Source organism: Siniperca chuatsi, linkage group LG23 (genome assembly GCF_020085105.1).
Source record: "Siniperca chuatsi isolate FFG_IHB_CAS linkage group LG23, ASM2008510v1, whole genome shotgun sequence".
NCBI lineage: Eukaryota > Metazoa > Chordata > Actinopteri > Centrarchiformes > Sinipercidae > Siniperca > Siniperca chuatsi.
This window is the reverse complement of record NC_058064.1, coordinates 4,068,424-4,084,224: the sequence shown is the minus strand read 5'-3', so window position 1 is coordinate 4,084,224 and position 15,801 is coordinate 4,068,424. Positions and strand designations below refer to the sequence as shown.

At 39.2% G+C, this 15,801-nt stretch overlaps 1 protein-coding gene across 1 annotated transcript in view; it reads left to right on the top strand.

The window, feature by feature from the left end:
- The first annotated feature begins 1,481 nt into the window (after positions 1 to 1,481).
- The window catches only part of celf2 (cugbp, Elav-like family member 2), a 490,833-nt gene continuing 476,513 nt past the window's right edge, over positions 1,482 to 15,801 (top strand). The window contains exon 1 of the mRNA XM_044185296.1: positions 1,482 to 1,815. The gene's annotated coding sequence lies outside the window, so the exon portion shown is untranslated. The remainder of the gene's footprint in view (positions 1,816 to 15,801) is intronic.

Genomic DNA, 15,801 nt, shown 5'->3' with positions numbered 1-15,801 from the left:
AGCTGTACAATACAATGATGTTTTGAAAGTTAAACATGCAACAATTTAATACATTTACTGCTAAAATGAAGCAAAATACACTCATAGTAATAGTTGTAATACTGGGATTCCTACTGTAGATTGGACACAATGTGACCCTTTGACAGAGCTTGTGTGGCAGCACGAGAAACGGCAGAAAAGGAGTACCAATAATGAGGCAGGGTGAGAGATGGGATGAGGCCGAAAGACAGATTCTGTGTAGGAAAGTGTCAATGAGCTGGATGGAGAGAGCAGATACATGTTGGAGGGCGAGCTGTCCTAGACAAGCAGTTGTCCAGTCTCTGTACAGCCGTAACAAGCTGTGGAGCCTCATTCCCCCCCCCAGTTCCCCTTTGGCCTTGGCTGGGCCTGCCGTCTGGGGCCTAGGTGCCTGAAATCCTGGTAATAACTGTGGCATTGATCGCTGTCCCTGGGATGGCCAATTACAGCTTCCATAGCATCTAATGAGGAGCAATCGCTCCGGTGGCAATTACTGCAGCTGTATAGCGCCCCGGAACTGAGATGGAGAGCTGCAGACACAAAGAAGTGCAAGTGAGACAAATAAAGAGTGCTGCTGTTACTACTACACACATGCAGGTGCACATCTCACGCCGTAATTCAAATGTGGAATTAGTGAAATTAAATGTAATTACACATTTTCTCATTAGTTTAACTCTGTAGATTTTAGGTGTATATGAGTATATTTGCAGTATTCAAGTGTGTTAGGTTGAGGGTCTGGGGGTAATATATGGCTAATTATGGCATCATTTGAAATACTTAAAAACATTTTTCAGTTATTTGGGGGTTAGTCAAACATTTCTTCAGTGGAAAGGGCTCTGATGGGGGAATTAGGACTCATGACCTAAGTATTTCTAAAATCCTGGCTAATGCCCTGTGTTTGCGAGTTTGCAAGTATTGCAGTGTATTGTAAATGACATTGATGAAAACATTAGCAGTAAAACTAAACTAGTAGTAGTTCTAACTTTTAATACCACTTTATTTCTGTTTTTTGCTCTAAAACATGCTAATTTTAACTCTCTGTCCTCTCTGTAGAATAAAATGTTATTGTCCACCAGGGTGGGAAATTGTCTTTAGCTCACCAACGCATAAAAAGGGGACAGCATATAACATATAGAACAATATCTCACTAAAACTTACAATGACGTACAGTATTAACAACAGAGCACCATCCAAAAAATAAAAACAAAGCAAAAACAAAACCCATAAAACATCTGAGTGTGGCAAAAGTGTTTTTTAATTAGCTTGTTAGCAACAGTAGTTAAATAAGATTCTTAGTCATAAGTAGTTTTTACGCGACTTTAAAAAAAAACAAAAAAAACATCTTGACACCGCCAGTGCGTTGCTACAGTCACATGACAGATGTTACTGGCTGTAACATACATGAAGCGCACCCTTGGAACGAGGCTGGCTATTATCCAATTAAGTAAAAAAAAAAAAAAAAAAAGCCACTTAGCTCGGAGGGGCTCTGGACATGTTGGGCTGTTTTTGTTTTGGCTAACTCTATTGAAAACTCTTGGTGCTATCAATGCTGTTGTTTACTTAGTGTTTCATAAGCTAGCTAGCCTGTGAAAAGGCCGTCGCTTCGCTTCAGGAGGGGTTTGTGGAGGTGGAGGAGTAACGTTAACCATCTTTGCACCTGCCTCACCTGCCTCAAACATGAACTACAAGCGGGAGTTTCCCGCTCTGCTGTTGGTCGGTATTACCATGGATGTAGAATATTACAGCAACTCGTGAATCTTCCCAAAGGCTTTATTCCCAAATCTTCACTTGAAAAAGGTAAGGGCTGCTTTTACTAGCAAGTGTGTACATGTCTTGGTTTTGTTCAGTTGGTGTTTGGAAATGTTTACAAGATGTGATGCTGCCTACTATATGCTATTTCTGTTCTGCTGTCACATTGCTACAGTGTGTTTCGTACCGTTATTTGGTTGGTTTGTGGTATTAATTGTGAGTTAATTTATTGGAAGAGCTTTTTTTCCTCTGCTGAGCTGTTTTTTTGGTTGTTGTTGTTGTTTGGCAGGTTCATAATAATGATTTTAAGATGTTAATTTATTTAGTGGCGAAATATGAATGCTTATGGTTGACTGTTTGAGGGAGTTCGGCACAGCATGTTGTTGGTGTTTTGGCTATTGGTTCAGTGGAAACTCTGGTTAAAGCTAGGGTAGGTAAAGTAGGAGAAACTAGACTTTGAAAAGATCCCATCCCTCCCCATATGGCCCCCTCCCAAAGCCACTCCCCCAAAACACACTTTCATGCGCAATGAGTGCACGAGCAGGTAGCCAGGCAGGTAGCCCAGCCAATCATTTCATTCAGCCAGATGGGCTTATGACAGGCCAGCCATCTTTCATCTCTTTTTCAGAGCATTTGATTTATTAATTGCTGTCGGAATGTAAAGAGTATTTCAACAAATAATAATAATAATAAAAAATGCTTCTGAAATAAACATTACCTACCCTAGCTTTAATATGATAATGGTATGGTAATATTGTATTGGCTTTATGGATATGAATATGTCTGTTGTTTTGCACACAGACCATGCATTGTCTAATTGTTTCACCTTAAGTCACATTTTCATTACACAATTCATATTCAGCTGAGTACAACAATTATTCACATCATAACTCCCTCCTAGCTACAACGCTCTTGTTCTGCAGTTTATGCTGCAGCTACACTCAGCCGCACTCACTGGCAACCTTAAGCTCCTATTAATGTACTGATGGCCATTTGCTGCTTATCAATGCTACATTAACATTTCATTACAAGAGAATGTCTGCTTGAAACCATGAGTGTTTGTGATTTTAATGTAAATAATTATCTGCTGCATAGGTGACATGTGTTGAGGTTCTGCTACATACTACAGTATATTCCCCTTGTGGTCTATCAGAGGAAAGACCAGGTATCTGCTGGCGGCTGGCCCATACACAGCAGATTCCTAACAGTTTAGCTCTGTGCTTTAGGGAGGGATGTTTATTATTGCCACTCCTCAATTTCTGCTGTATTGGGCTTGATGTAAACTGGAGGGGAGCGATGAGGTCAAAGCTTAGATGCCAAATATCAGCTCTGAACATACACTGTATTCACATAAATAAATTTGCTCCATGTGAGTTGGTGGACTAAATGGAGTTTTGCCTTTGCCCCAGGCAGCCCCTTTTCTCAGGCTGTGTGCTGCTTCTACCAATCAAATGCTTTGTTATAGATGAAAGGGCGGTGGTTGCTGTTAAGGGTCCATTGATTAAAGCAAAGGATGTGGAGTTGTACATAGTGTGAGAGGATGGTCTACCTGATGGGCTCTACTCAGGGCAAAAATGTGTTATGGCTAAACAGAATTACATTTTTTACAGTTAGGGATTAGTGAACAAAAACTACAAATATGAAACAAATTAATATTTTTTGACAACATGTGCAGCTGCATTCTAGTCCCTGTGATAATTGAATTCTTAAACCCCTTGGATAGTGGGAGATTGCTTTCTATAGTGAGTCAAATGCTAACTTAGAGGACTGGTTTACTGGCCAATCAAATGCCTAAAGCTTTTTGTTGTTGATTGTATTAAATAAAATTAAGTAACATTTGTTTTAAGTAAAGTTTATGTAATGTGAAGTGAAATGTCACCTTATCTCGGATCGGACTACACAACATTTTCGTTTTTCGAGATGGTCCCTGATGATGATCCTTCATTCCCAACATGTGTATTAGATCTGGCCATTATTGTGCTGATATCATGTAGTCTGATCCCAGCTTCTGTTTACTACTTGAGGGAAGGGACTGCTGTACAGTATCCCTTTAGTTTACAAGTTCACATAAAGGGTGGGGTGTCAAAACTGCAGGAAGAATGCAGTCCAGGAAAACACCACAAACTACAGCTTCAAAAAATGAGTTGAATCCACACCTCAACATAAAATTAATATAGCGAGCTTTGCATTATATTTTTGACATGCAATACATTATAGGGTGTTCTTATTATTTTGTCCACCACCTGTACAAACGCACATTACAGCAGAAAGGTGGGGTGCTGGCATTAACAGACTTTGATAGAAGAGCAAAATACCTGTCATACTTTACATTCTCCTCATTCATTCTCTCCTTTCCTATTACCATCTCTTTCTGGTTTTGGGAGCTGTCTGCCGATCTAACCATGCCTCTGTCATTGTGATCTGTCTGCCTATTTGGATGTCTGACTTTCAGAAACTATTTCTTTTACTCTCCCTCTTTATTTTTTTTTCTGTTGTGTATAGATCTTCTATCATCTTTCCTCTTTTCACTCGCTGCATCTTTGCTGCTGTGTAACTTTAATATCTGGTTTTCGAACAAGGACAGAGGCAGCGGCTCAGTGACAGTCAGACATGGGGGAGCAACACAAACACCCTTCAAAGTTCTTTTTTTTTTTATGTAAGCGAGGGATAAGAGACACCCAGCACATAGATGCAGCCAGGAGAATGTCTGGTTGAGGCTTTGGCGTGAACATGGAGGGTGTGGGCCTGTATCTTTCATTAGACTAAACCCACAAACATGTACACATACACACACATTGATGTTGTTAGCTAAGAGGGAGCGAGGTGTGGAGAGAGGGGTGGAGAGGTTACAAGATAATCAACACTCCCTTTCCACCTAAACCCACACAATAAAGACTTGACATCAATATGCCAGTGCAGTCATCACCACAATAGTGCCTGGCACCGAAGGGGGAAAGGGCCTCCACAGTACATCCGCACTGATTAAACCATGATGTGTGTGTATGTGTGTGCGTGTGTTTGTGCGCAGATGTTCTCTGAAGTGTAACTTTTAATTAGCAGAAAAGATTTGGCTGTCCTTTGTTTGTTTTAGGCTGGCATGTGAGTACTAATGCATGATTAGGTGTCCCAATATAAGAAAATAATGGAATTCTCTGCCAAGTGTATTATTTTCTATAATGGGACGTGTCAGAATGCATTATGCTGTTGATACCATGGTCAACTGCTAAAGAATCAAAACAGTGGAATTCAAATTTGTGATTCTTTTTAGTTTCAGTGTTGGTGCTATGTCACTTGCAGCCTAATACAGGCTAAAGTAATATATCAAACCTCAATAGTTTTTTGGTACAGACAAAAATGTGTTTGTAGTTTTATTGTATTATCAGAGTAAATGGTTTAAATCAACATTTGGCCAGTTTTCTTTTATTCAGTGAAAATTCTTGTTTGGTAGCTGGTGTTGCAAAAACATTGAGATATTTGAGATGTTTGGCCTCTTTTGTTAAAAGAAGAAAACTGTTTTGTAGAAAAACATGTATAAAGTGATCTAGTTGGGTATCACCACTAATATTGAAAAAATTCAGTGATACCCAGCCCGAGACTGAGCACTAATTTGGAACACTGATTATTGAATTGACTATTATTGAGGTGTTCTGATTATAGGCTTTTTATGTTTTTGCATAACTGCAAGGATCCCTGTGAATTACCCCATATATACCATTTGACAGCAATCGAAACATAAGCATTGCCTATTCATACAGTATATAAGACACTTCTCAGATGAAAACCTTATATTGGCAGCACTCTCTTTCAACTTTGGTATAAACTTTATTTTACAACTCCAACAAGTGAGAAAAGTTGTTTCCTAGTAACAGATGAGTAGTCTTCCAGACAGCTGAAGCAACAACGACAAAGCTGTGCGGTTATCTAAAAATAAACCATACCCTCAGCCAATCAGAAGTATTCTCTGTGAACACGTAAATACCTAGTGGACACTTGCCCCTTGATCAGATAAAAGTATTTATTGTTACTGTGGTATAATATATATGATGAATGTGGGTGTATTTTTTTATATATATACGCTAATATTTTAAAGAGTACATTAATACATTACCCTATTTCTATTAAGTTATTTCTTATTTCACCATTTTAATTCTACTTAATTCTCCACCTTATTTTTGTGTTTGCTCACAAACTACTTTAATCTCGCCTTGCTTTTCCCTTCAGTTCTCTTTTTCTTTTCTCTACACACACACACACACACACACACACACACACACACACACACACACACACACACACACACACACACACACTGGCTTGCCCTGCCCCGCCTCTTTCTGTTTCTCTCTCCCTGTATGTGTCTTGTTGGGATTTACAATGGTCAAAGGGGTGCACCCATTTGTGTAGGTGTGATCAATTAACTATGGCTGTCAGAATGATCAAAGATAATCATAAATAACTTTAATGAATAAAGTCCTCGGGGGCACCACTCCTCTTAAAGAAGAGAAATGAGTCATAAAATACACTAAACTATCAATTTGGAACTAAATTAATAACTATAACCAAAATTACCATTAATAGCTAGTAGGTTGAAGGATTTGGAGTTCAACATAGAAGAGGTTGGCAAATTACTCACTCTTGTGAAACATTAAAGAAACCAGCATAATTATACACAAGCATTTATTAAAAGATAAACAAAGCAAAAACACACAATGTTAAGTCTAACTCAAAATACTAAGCTACAAAACAAAAGTAATGTGTGTGTATCTGTGTGTGTGTGTGTGTGTGTGTGCTGGGTCTGGGTGCGCGCCAAAAGTGATGTGTGTGTGTGTGTGTGTTTTTTATTCTGCCTCCGTATGTCTCGTGTGCACGTGCATGAACACACGTGGTCAGGAACAAAGAAACGCGTGAAGCGGGAGCTTTAAAGTTGCTCTCCGCCGTGTGGTTTGGATTTAAGGCCAAATCGAAGTATATGTGCGTGATCTGTAAGCTAACAGTGCCAAGTTAGAAAAGAGGATAGTTAGTTGCATGCAAGACCCTAACCTAACAGATGAAAACACATCACAACAATAAAACCTCAATGAAAACACATCAGTAATGTCACATGTACAAAAGTTAAACAGACCTTTGCTTAGCTGTATACACTGTTACTCTATGCTCTACCCAGTTGTTCCGTTACCGGTCCGTGGGAGGGAAAGAGAGGTGGCTTTGGTGCTGCTGTTAGCTGGCGGTCAGTCTGTTGTAGAAGAGCCCAGCTGAGAAGAATTGTGGTTCCGTTGTGGAAGCGTCTTTTGTGTCTTTTGCTGTGCAGTGTCTGCTTGTAGAGATCGGAGGAAGCCGGTTGCTCCAGTTAAAAGGATTGTGGGACAAAAGAGAATGCAGTAACAAACGTTCAGTTAACAATCACCCAAATGAATGAATTCATCGGTAGAGTCGCAACAGTCTGCTTTGTTGACTTTCGTCATCAGCAGTATGTCGGCCAAAAAACACAACTCGCATTTTGTTGTTTACATGTTATGAATAATGACTAACAGGTAGAGACAGGTCTAGTACAGTAATGAATCGGGGACTTATTACTATGGGATCGCTCTCACACACTTTTTAATGGACTTAATGAACTGACAAAGTGCATGGAGTAGGATACAAGCGCAGCATTTCTAACAGCTTTTGACCTATTAATCAGGGAAAATACCTGTGTTGACATGCGTATTACCATGGTTACCAAATGATTTACATAAATATATACATGACTTATTCAGATCACTTATAAGATTGCTTCCTGAACAAATTTCACGATCAATGCTAAAATCACATATCATAAAATCCTCAGTCCCATGAGAGACCCACCTTTTTCAAGCGGTCTCGGTTCGGTTGTTTGGTCCACACCAGGGTTCGACTGACAGCTTTCACACCAGCCCAAATGAAAAGTACTAACCAGGCAAAAAAGAGAAAAAGTTTATTTTCTCCAAATATAAAGAATTTTCATTCAGTGTTAAGAAAATGATAGCACTGATGATTAGGCTCTTATTATGTGCATTACATGTGTAATTTATGCATTTGTGGGTATATGCAACTTGCAACATGATGCGCAAAGTATTTATAAACATGTATATAGAAAACCAAACATATGTTTGCCCAGCAGTTTTACCTGGCCAGAGCTTACAAAGGATTACAATGACATCACTTTGTGCTCCTGCCTGTACGTTGGACACCGCAGCTTTATTTGTCTAATTAAATCCCTCACATTCATCCTTCTCAACCTTTCACTCTCCCACAGCCGATCAGCAACACATCCTCAGTGACATGTGGCCCTTTGAAGCCATTAGTTGATCATTTATATTTTGCTTGGCCTGAGGAGAGACGTATTGGATAAACCTGTAATAAAGTGTTTCATAGTTCTGTCACACACAGCATTAAACAGAGTAAAGTCGTCTTACACCTTTAGATGGCAGCAGAATGCCACTCCATCATACAGAAAGAATCAGAGGCACAGAATCTGATAGATGTCTGGAGCAAAGCTATGAGCAAAAAACAAGGATGGACAGTTAGAGCTCATTATTTCTTTGATTCTTTAATCTTCCTCATGTCTTCATCCAAATCGTTGTTATTGGTAATAGGCTGACTCTTCCAGTGAGGGGGAAAAAAACCTTTTAATAAGACCAAAAAAAAAAAAAAACTATCCCAGAACTAGAACTGCTTCGCTTGTCTTGTTGTCTAAGTTTGATGTCTCTTCGATGTAATTGAACTTGATGAATGCTGGCGTTGTTTTCCCGCAAACATGCTTTGTCCTTTCAACCCCATCTGACATATCTGGGCCGGCCGGTTATTTTCAGAACACAATTCGGTACCTGTCTGTTGAAGAGCTCAGGTTTGAATTGTCAATTATATGTAGTCATGAGAGTTTTTTTTTTTTTTCCCCTGCGAGTGCTGCTGCAGGTTTTGCATACTGCTGTGGAAAATCTGTATGATTCTGTTAAGTCTTCACTGCCTAAATTAGATGCTGATAGTCGGTAGTAAAAGATTCAGAAAAGATGATAGTTTACAACAAGCTTTTCAGCAGATGAATGTGTCCCATGTTAATATTTTCACATATGACACTGACGCAGGCTGAAATATTGTAATAAAGCATCTTTGGAAAATGCTTTGAACTTTAATGTTTCAAAATGTGGGTTAGATTTTCACAAAATGATGAAGCTATGCGTGACATTGTGTCAACTCACATTTTGTTGCTTGGCCATAGCCAGGATTTTGGAAACACTCCAAATTCAACCAGCGCAACTGCACGCTGCAAAACGTTTGGTTGGACACACAAAAAAACGTAATAAATTTGTTTATATTTATTCAATTTAGAGCTAAAATTATTTTGATAATCTATAAGTTGTCAATCTTTTAAGCACAAATGCCAAACATTTGCTAGTTGTAGCTTCTTGGGAGGATTTGTTGCTTTTCTATGTCTTATATAATTAAAACATAATATTTTTGGATTTTGGAAAGATTGTCAGACAAGACAAGCAATTTGAAGATGTCACTGTGGGATCTGGGAAATTGTGATCTGCATTTTAAACCTTGTTTTTTTTTTTTTTTTTACATTTTATAGACAAGCGATTCATTTATTCAGTCAAGAAAACTTTTGGGAGATTAATCGATATTTAAAATTATTCCCAAATTCCCAAAAACAATTATGAAGACATGTCATCAGTGTCTGCAATGGTAGCTACGGCCGTGGTGAGTTTTCAGTGTTGATGCAAGCTGTCTTGTAAGCATCTATTTAATATTTAAATGTTTTCTTGTTTTTGATCAAGTTATTTAACATTGTGTCAGCTGAGGTGGTCACATGAAATGTGCTGTTACACAGATCGGCAGGTTTACAGGAACTGGTTAGACCAATTTTGATGGTGTTTTGAGTTTGGCACACAGTGAACTAATGAAAAGTTTAGATGACTAAACTCCGGACACTCAACCTCCACCCAGAAAGAAAGGAAGGGAGAGAGTGGGAGAAAAAGGGAGGGAGAAACACCTATGAACTTAATTACCCAATGAATAATTAATGTTTGATTGCAGCGTTCCCCCAGGCTGTCAACACAAGATAATTTATCATAAGATTATAATTTATCACTAATTGCTTTGGCAAGAGGTTTATGATTAGAATAATTTGCTTATTAAATGCACAAATTTTATTAAGTAGCAAACTTTTGTGTAAAGTACATATCGATTTAGCTGCGCCCACACTGTCAGAAAGAATGCCATTAAATTGCGTTTAATCGAGTTACACATTTGGGATTAAAAATAGTTGTTTGCTCAGTCATAATGCAGTCCTGTTTTCCATAATTTAGTTAAACAAAACAGGTGATTATTCTAATGCAGTGAGATGCATACGACCCAGGGAGCGATTTTAGCACAGAGAGGTGCCTCAATATCCTCAAAGCCAAGAAAAGCACAACAGCATCCTAAAGACTTAAGCTCCTCTGTGAATCCTGTTTACTCCTCTAAGCTGTAATGCCTATTTAGATGAGGAGAATTTGAATTGTTTGTCTCCAGCATAATGAATGTTTGTTGTCTGGCATGGAAATCTTTGTGGAGTAGTCACAGTATCGTAGCTGCGGGCTGGACAGGTGGATGGTTTGTGCTTGGTGACTTTCTACAGGCCGTCCGTTCGTCCACGCATCTATATATCAGTGCTCAGTCTCCAACTTTAGTAATCACGCATTTTTCCCATTCATTCTTGCTTACTGTCTTAAACCTACAATACTGGTTGGTTTTATCATTTTCACCCATTTACCTGTTTCAACATCTGTATTAGAGATTGTTTTCTTTCCTTGGGTTCTCAAAGTAAATTTTTTTACAGAAATGCCAAAATTGGAAAAGCCACCAGAAACATAACTATAAATCAGAAGTAACAAATATCAAAAATAATAAAAGCTGCTCCACAGGAGAGTCATATTAAGCCACATGTCATTTAACTGTATGTGTCAACTTTGAAAGAGATGCAGGAAACATGTTTAGATACTGTATGACATTTCAAAGCATCATGAAGCATCCTACAGTTTCAAAAGGTGCAATTGTCTGGGCTCAAATTGTAGAACTACCTTTTTTTTAAAACAACAACTGCATAATAATTTTATGTGGACCAGATTTAAAAAATATGACATACATTCCCGACACAGGCAATCTGTACTGGCAAAAGGAACAATGATCACAAATCAAACCTCACCATCAGGGAAAGACAGACAGCAAAGCAATAGTTGCTAAAGATCCCAAAATTACAGCCTTAAATAACACTACAGATTGAATCAAACCCTCTGAATCACAGTTTCAATGAAAATTATATGTTGTGAGTGTCACAAAAGTCGTATTGGTGGCAAGGCTGCCATTTACATTTAGAAACTACTTGAATCCAAAATTCGAACACAAAGATGTATAACCTAGTGAAAGGAGCACAAAACAGCCAGCTGTTAAACATAGTGGTGGATCTGTTGTGTAATGGCAGCATATACTGGGAGTAATTGGGTATTGAGAAATTGCTTTGCATTGTTGTAGAAGAGCCAAGGAATATGAGCTCAAGCAATCGTTGCTTCCAGTCTGGCTGAAAGTGAGCACCCAGAGGTCAACGGAGGTCCAAATCCTAAGGCCCAAACCCGTATGAACACAGTTACAGGTGCTTATTGTGTTGTAGCCCTGCTGGGTGAACATTTCCCACTGCTTATTTTTAGCTTTAACCCTAGTTTCTTTTCTTCACAGCCTTTAAAACCACCATGTACACAACACTGGAATATGCAGATTTTCAGACAATGTTGTTATGTTGTCCACACTTCCCTTTTTACCATAATAGATTGATGTAATGACAGAACTCCCATTTCTAGTCAAGTCACATTTTTGCATCTTTGAACTTTTTAAATCATTAAAACCACAGAGGACTAATAAAACCCACATCATTTGGTCATGTTATACAATACATATGGTTATTTTTGATGAGTATTATCTATAAGAATTTTCCCAGACAAAATTAATACTGACACACACATGCACACACATACTGTGTCTTGGCATTTAGAGGGAGGACAGGAGTGGAGTGGGTTGCTGGAAGCAATGTGTGTTCCTCGTCCTGCTGTCCAATCAATGTGAGAGGACAGCAAAGGAAGGGCTGAGGGCCAGTATAACACTTTGTAACACTCTCACCTTGCAGTGTGCACACGTCACTAAATGTTACTCTCAACACACACACATACTTGCACACACAGATCTCCAGGTTTTGTCTTGCTGGCTGGGAAAAGAATGGTACCTGCGTGTGTGTGTGTGTGTGTGTGTGTGTGTGTGTGTGTGTGTGTGTGTGTGTGTTTTTATCAGTGCAGCTGTAAGGTACTCTTATCAGCCTCCTGAGGAAGTTGGACAGATATCAGTTCTGGTGGCAAAGACATGGACTACATATGGCACAGATAGTACTCATTGTGACACACACACACAGTAGGAGACACCCCGTATTAAAGGGTTTGGCAGCCGTGTTGAAACCGTCAGACAGCCAATCAGGGGATCGATGGCAGCCGTGACTCGCCCAATGACCCACACTGTTATCTCGGCTGGCCATCCTCCCATCCCCTTTCTGTCTCTCCCTGCACTTTTCTTTCGCTTTTTTGCCTTTCCCTGCCTCCCCTCTAACACTTCTTTGCTTCATCAATCGGTAAAAACTTTTCCCTCTTTCTTTTTTCAGCTTGGACCCACCCCTCCCTCCCTCCTTCCCCTCCTTTACTGGCAGTCTGGTTTTTCTGGTCTAATGAACCTGGGGGGTCTCAGGGCAGCCTCCGCTGGGTTGATTAGGATCCTCATTAAAGAAAGGACCAGACTCCTTCCCCCCCCTTTCTCTGTCCATTTCCCGTCTCTCCCTTTCCCTCCTCCTTCCCCTCCTTCCACCCTGCCCTGTCACACAGAGTGGCATTTTTAATTACCGCTGCTCATCATAAAAGGAAGACCCATTATACATATCAATGTGAGTGTGTATGCGTGTGTTTTTGTCCATCCTCTCCTTTTTCTTTCTTCACTGATCTATTGTAATGAACTCGGCGTGTGGTGTAAACTCCGTGGGAAGGCTCATCATGAAAACAGACATTACTGGCCAGCTAGTTGGCATTTTTAACACACTGAATACACAAATAAATACAACAGTCTTTAATGTTCGATTTAGACTCACTTTCATGCTTCCAGAAGGCAGTAATGAGCAAAAAAATAACTTGTTTGTAAAAAAAGGTACAGAGTAAAGAAGAAAGAGCGAGGCAGACATAGGAAGAAAGGACTACAGAGCATGAAAATAAATGAGGTAGTTTAATAAAGAAGAAGAATGGAAAGCTGGAGTTGTGGAAATAAAAGGGTGGAAAGAGGAGGAGAGGAGAGTAAGATGGAGGAGGGCAGGGTTAAGTCTGGGTTTTTGCTGTTGTGCTCAACGACGGGATCAGATCAGCGCTGCTCCAGAGGATGCTCGGGGCCAAAAACTAAATCAGATTATGTTGCCTGAGAAGACTAATCTCTCTTGAATCTGTCTTCGTCTAATTCCAAAAACAATACTGTAATCTGTGTTTGTGTGTGTGTGTGTGTGTTCTAACTAGGGTCATACACTTGGATTGACTGACACTGGATTTTCCTGTCAGATTTCCTAATATTACTAGTGAGATAACATAAAAGGTGTAAAAATATATAAAATAATGAACTACAGTCTTAGGCATGGGACGATTATCCTGGCCAAAGTAATTGCCATTCACGATATTATCCCGATAATCATCAAAATATGCTTAAAACTCACAAGATGGCACTAAAACATGCTGGAATCACTTTACCTTACATTTGGTTAAGAAACAAATATTTTTATTGCATCACAGATAGGATACACATCTTTTTAGTGAGCATTCTTTTTAGTGAAAAACAATCAATCAAACAATCGTAAATAAGGTAATCATAAATCATAAGGTTCCCCTGCATAAATAAAGGATAAATAAATAATTAAAAAATAGCAACATTGGGGCGCCCCAGTAGCTCCCCTGGTGGAGCGTGTGCCATCGGGGATGAGTCCTTACCGCAGCGGCCTGGGTTTGATTCCAGCCCGTGGCCCTTTGCTGTGTGTCATCCCCCCTCTTCTCTCTCTCTCTCCAGCCTTTCCTGTCTTTCTCTGCAGCTATCTCTATCTGAATAAAGGCAAAAATGAGATTCTGTTCTTTCTTGCATGATAGTTCCTGTATGTTTTTAAATCAGGCTCTATTTTTCACTTAAGAAATCCAGGACTTATCCTTTTTCCAGCTGGTATTGGCATTGGGCTTTTCAAGTCACTCGTGAGGATATTCACAATTATCCTGATTCACAGAAATTCACCACAATCAACTTATCTAGTGTGTTTTTTTTTTTTTTAATCCCAGTCTGTGATAAAATCATATATCATCCCATCCCTACTACAGGCCCTAAGTGATTAGTTATATATTCAGTTAGTTCCTGATAATCAGACTGTATTGCCATTTTGTTTTTACTTCATTATTCAGTTAGACATTGTGTTCATGTTTGCTGTTTCATGTTTATTTTGCCCTAACCATTGAATAGTGACTGACGTATGCGCGCCGTCACGCAATTTTCAGTTGACACAAAAGCTACAGTAGTGGTTGTAAGGAGAAGTTAACTTATCATACCATATACATTTGCTTAGCTATCGTATTGAATTCTACCATGTTTGTGTTCTTTTATTTATATATATGTTTCATGTCTGTCGGAACAGATTTTGTGAAATTTATAATAAAGCGTTTGTTCAACCAAAAAAACCTTCTGTTTTAATTTTTTTATGGGTCATTTTAACTGATGATGATGATAATCATAATAATAATAATAATAATTCTGTAATTCCGTGATAGTGTAAAACCATGATATTTCCTGAGATGATTATCATTCCGTGGAAATCTCATACTGTTGCAACCCTAGTCTGGAGGGGATCTTTTAACATTTGTTATGTCAATCGATGAAATGTGCCAATTTAAGAGTTGTTTTTAGTCGACTTACAACAAACTGCATAGCTGCATCATTCTCATCTGAGGTAAAGGCGAACTACTGTAACAAAGAGTTTCCCTACGGGGATCAATAAAGTATTTCTGATTCTGATCTATGTTCATTGCTATTTTTGTGGCCATTTTCTGGCTCTGGTGCAGAAAGGTGACATCCCTATTTGGACTGTTGCTTGGACTAAACAAGCATTTTGAAGACGCCACCTTTTGCGAAATGGGCATTTTCAGTATTTGGGCATTTGAATTTAAAACTAATTGGCTGATTAATCTATATTGAAAATATTGTTAGTTGCAGCCGTAATTAAATATAAAGTTCTTGTTCTAATTTGTCCTCTATATAATATATATACGGTCCAGCAACCTTTGAGAAAGTTCTGTTAAGTGATGCTTGCTCTCGTAGACGTGCATGCATGCGCACACATACACATATTCTGTCACAATGCATTAGGTATCAGAACTGTTCAGTGAGCAATCAGATAAGAAGCACTCACACACATATACACGAGTGCTTGCTCTGCTCACTGACTTTCTGTTAGCACACCCGTCCACTAATTAGATTCCATTAAAGGTGGCGTTCATAATTCCGGAGGTTTCTTTGGCTGACACACTACTCAATGTTAAAAATACTGCCAATTAGACACAGCTTCAACACACCATCACGTCCGACCACCCAGAAAGATGAGACCTTGCTCTGTCTCGACAGGCGTTCGACTTCCAACCACCAGCCAAAAAAAGTCACAGAAGTTTTTCTCCTGTCTGTAATGGTCTGGCAACTCCTGCAAATTGAGGGTAGAGATAGGAATCATCCTCACGGGGGGCGAAGGAGAGGAAGCAGAGGGTTTATCAACAAAAGCAGTGCTTGGGGATTTAGTGGACAAAGTATCGGACTCAGGCTAAACTCCCCAGGTGGCTGATGGGAAGGCAAAGCAGAGGCTTTTCTCTGGCTAAATATCAGCGTTGTTTTCTCCTCTTCTCTGCTTTTGTCTCCCTTTTGGTCTACATATGGTGCCAT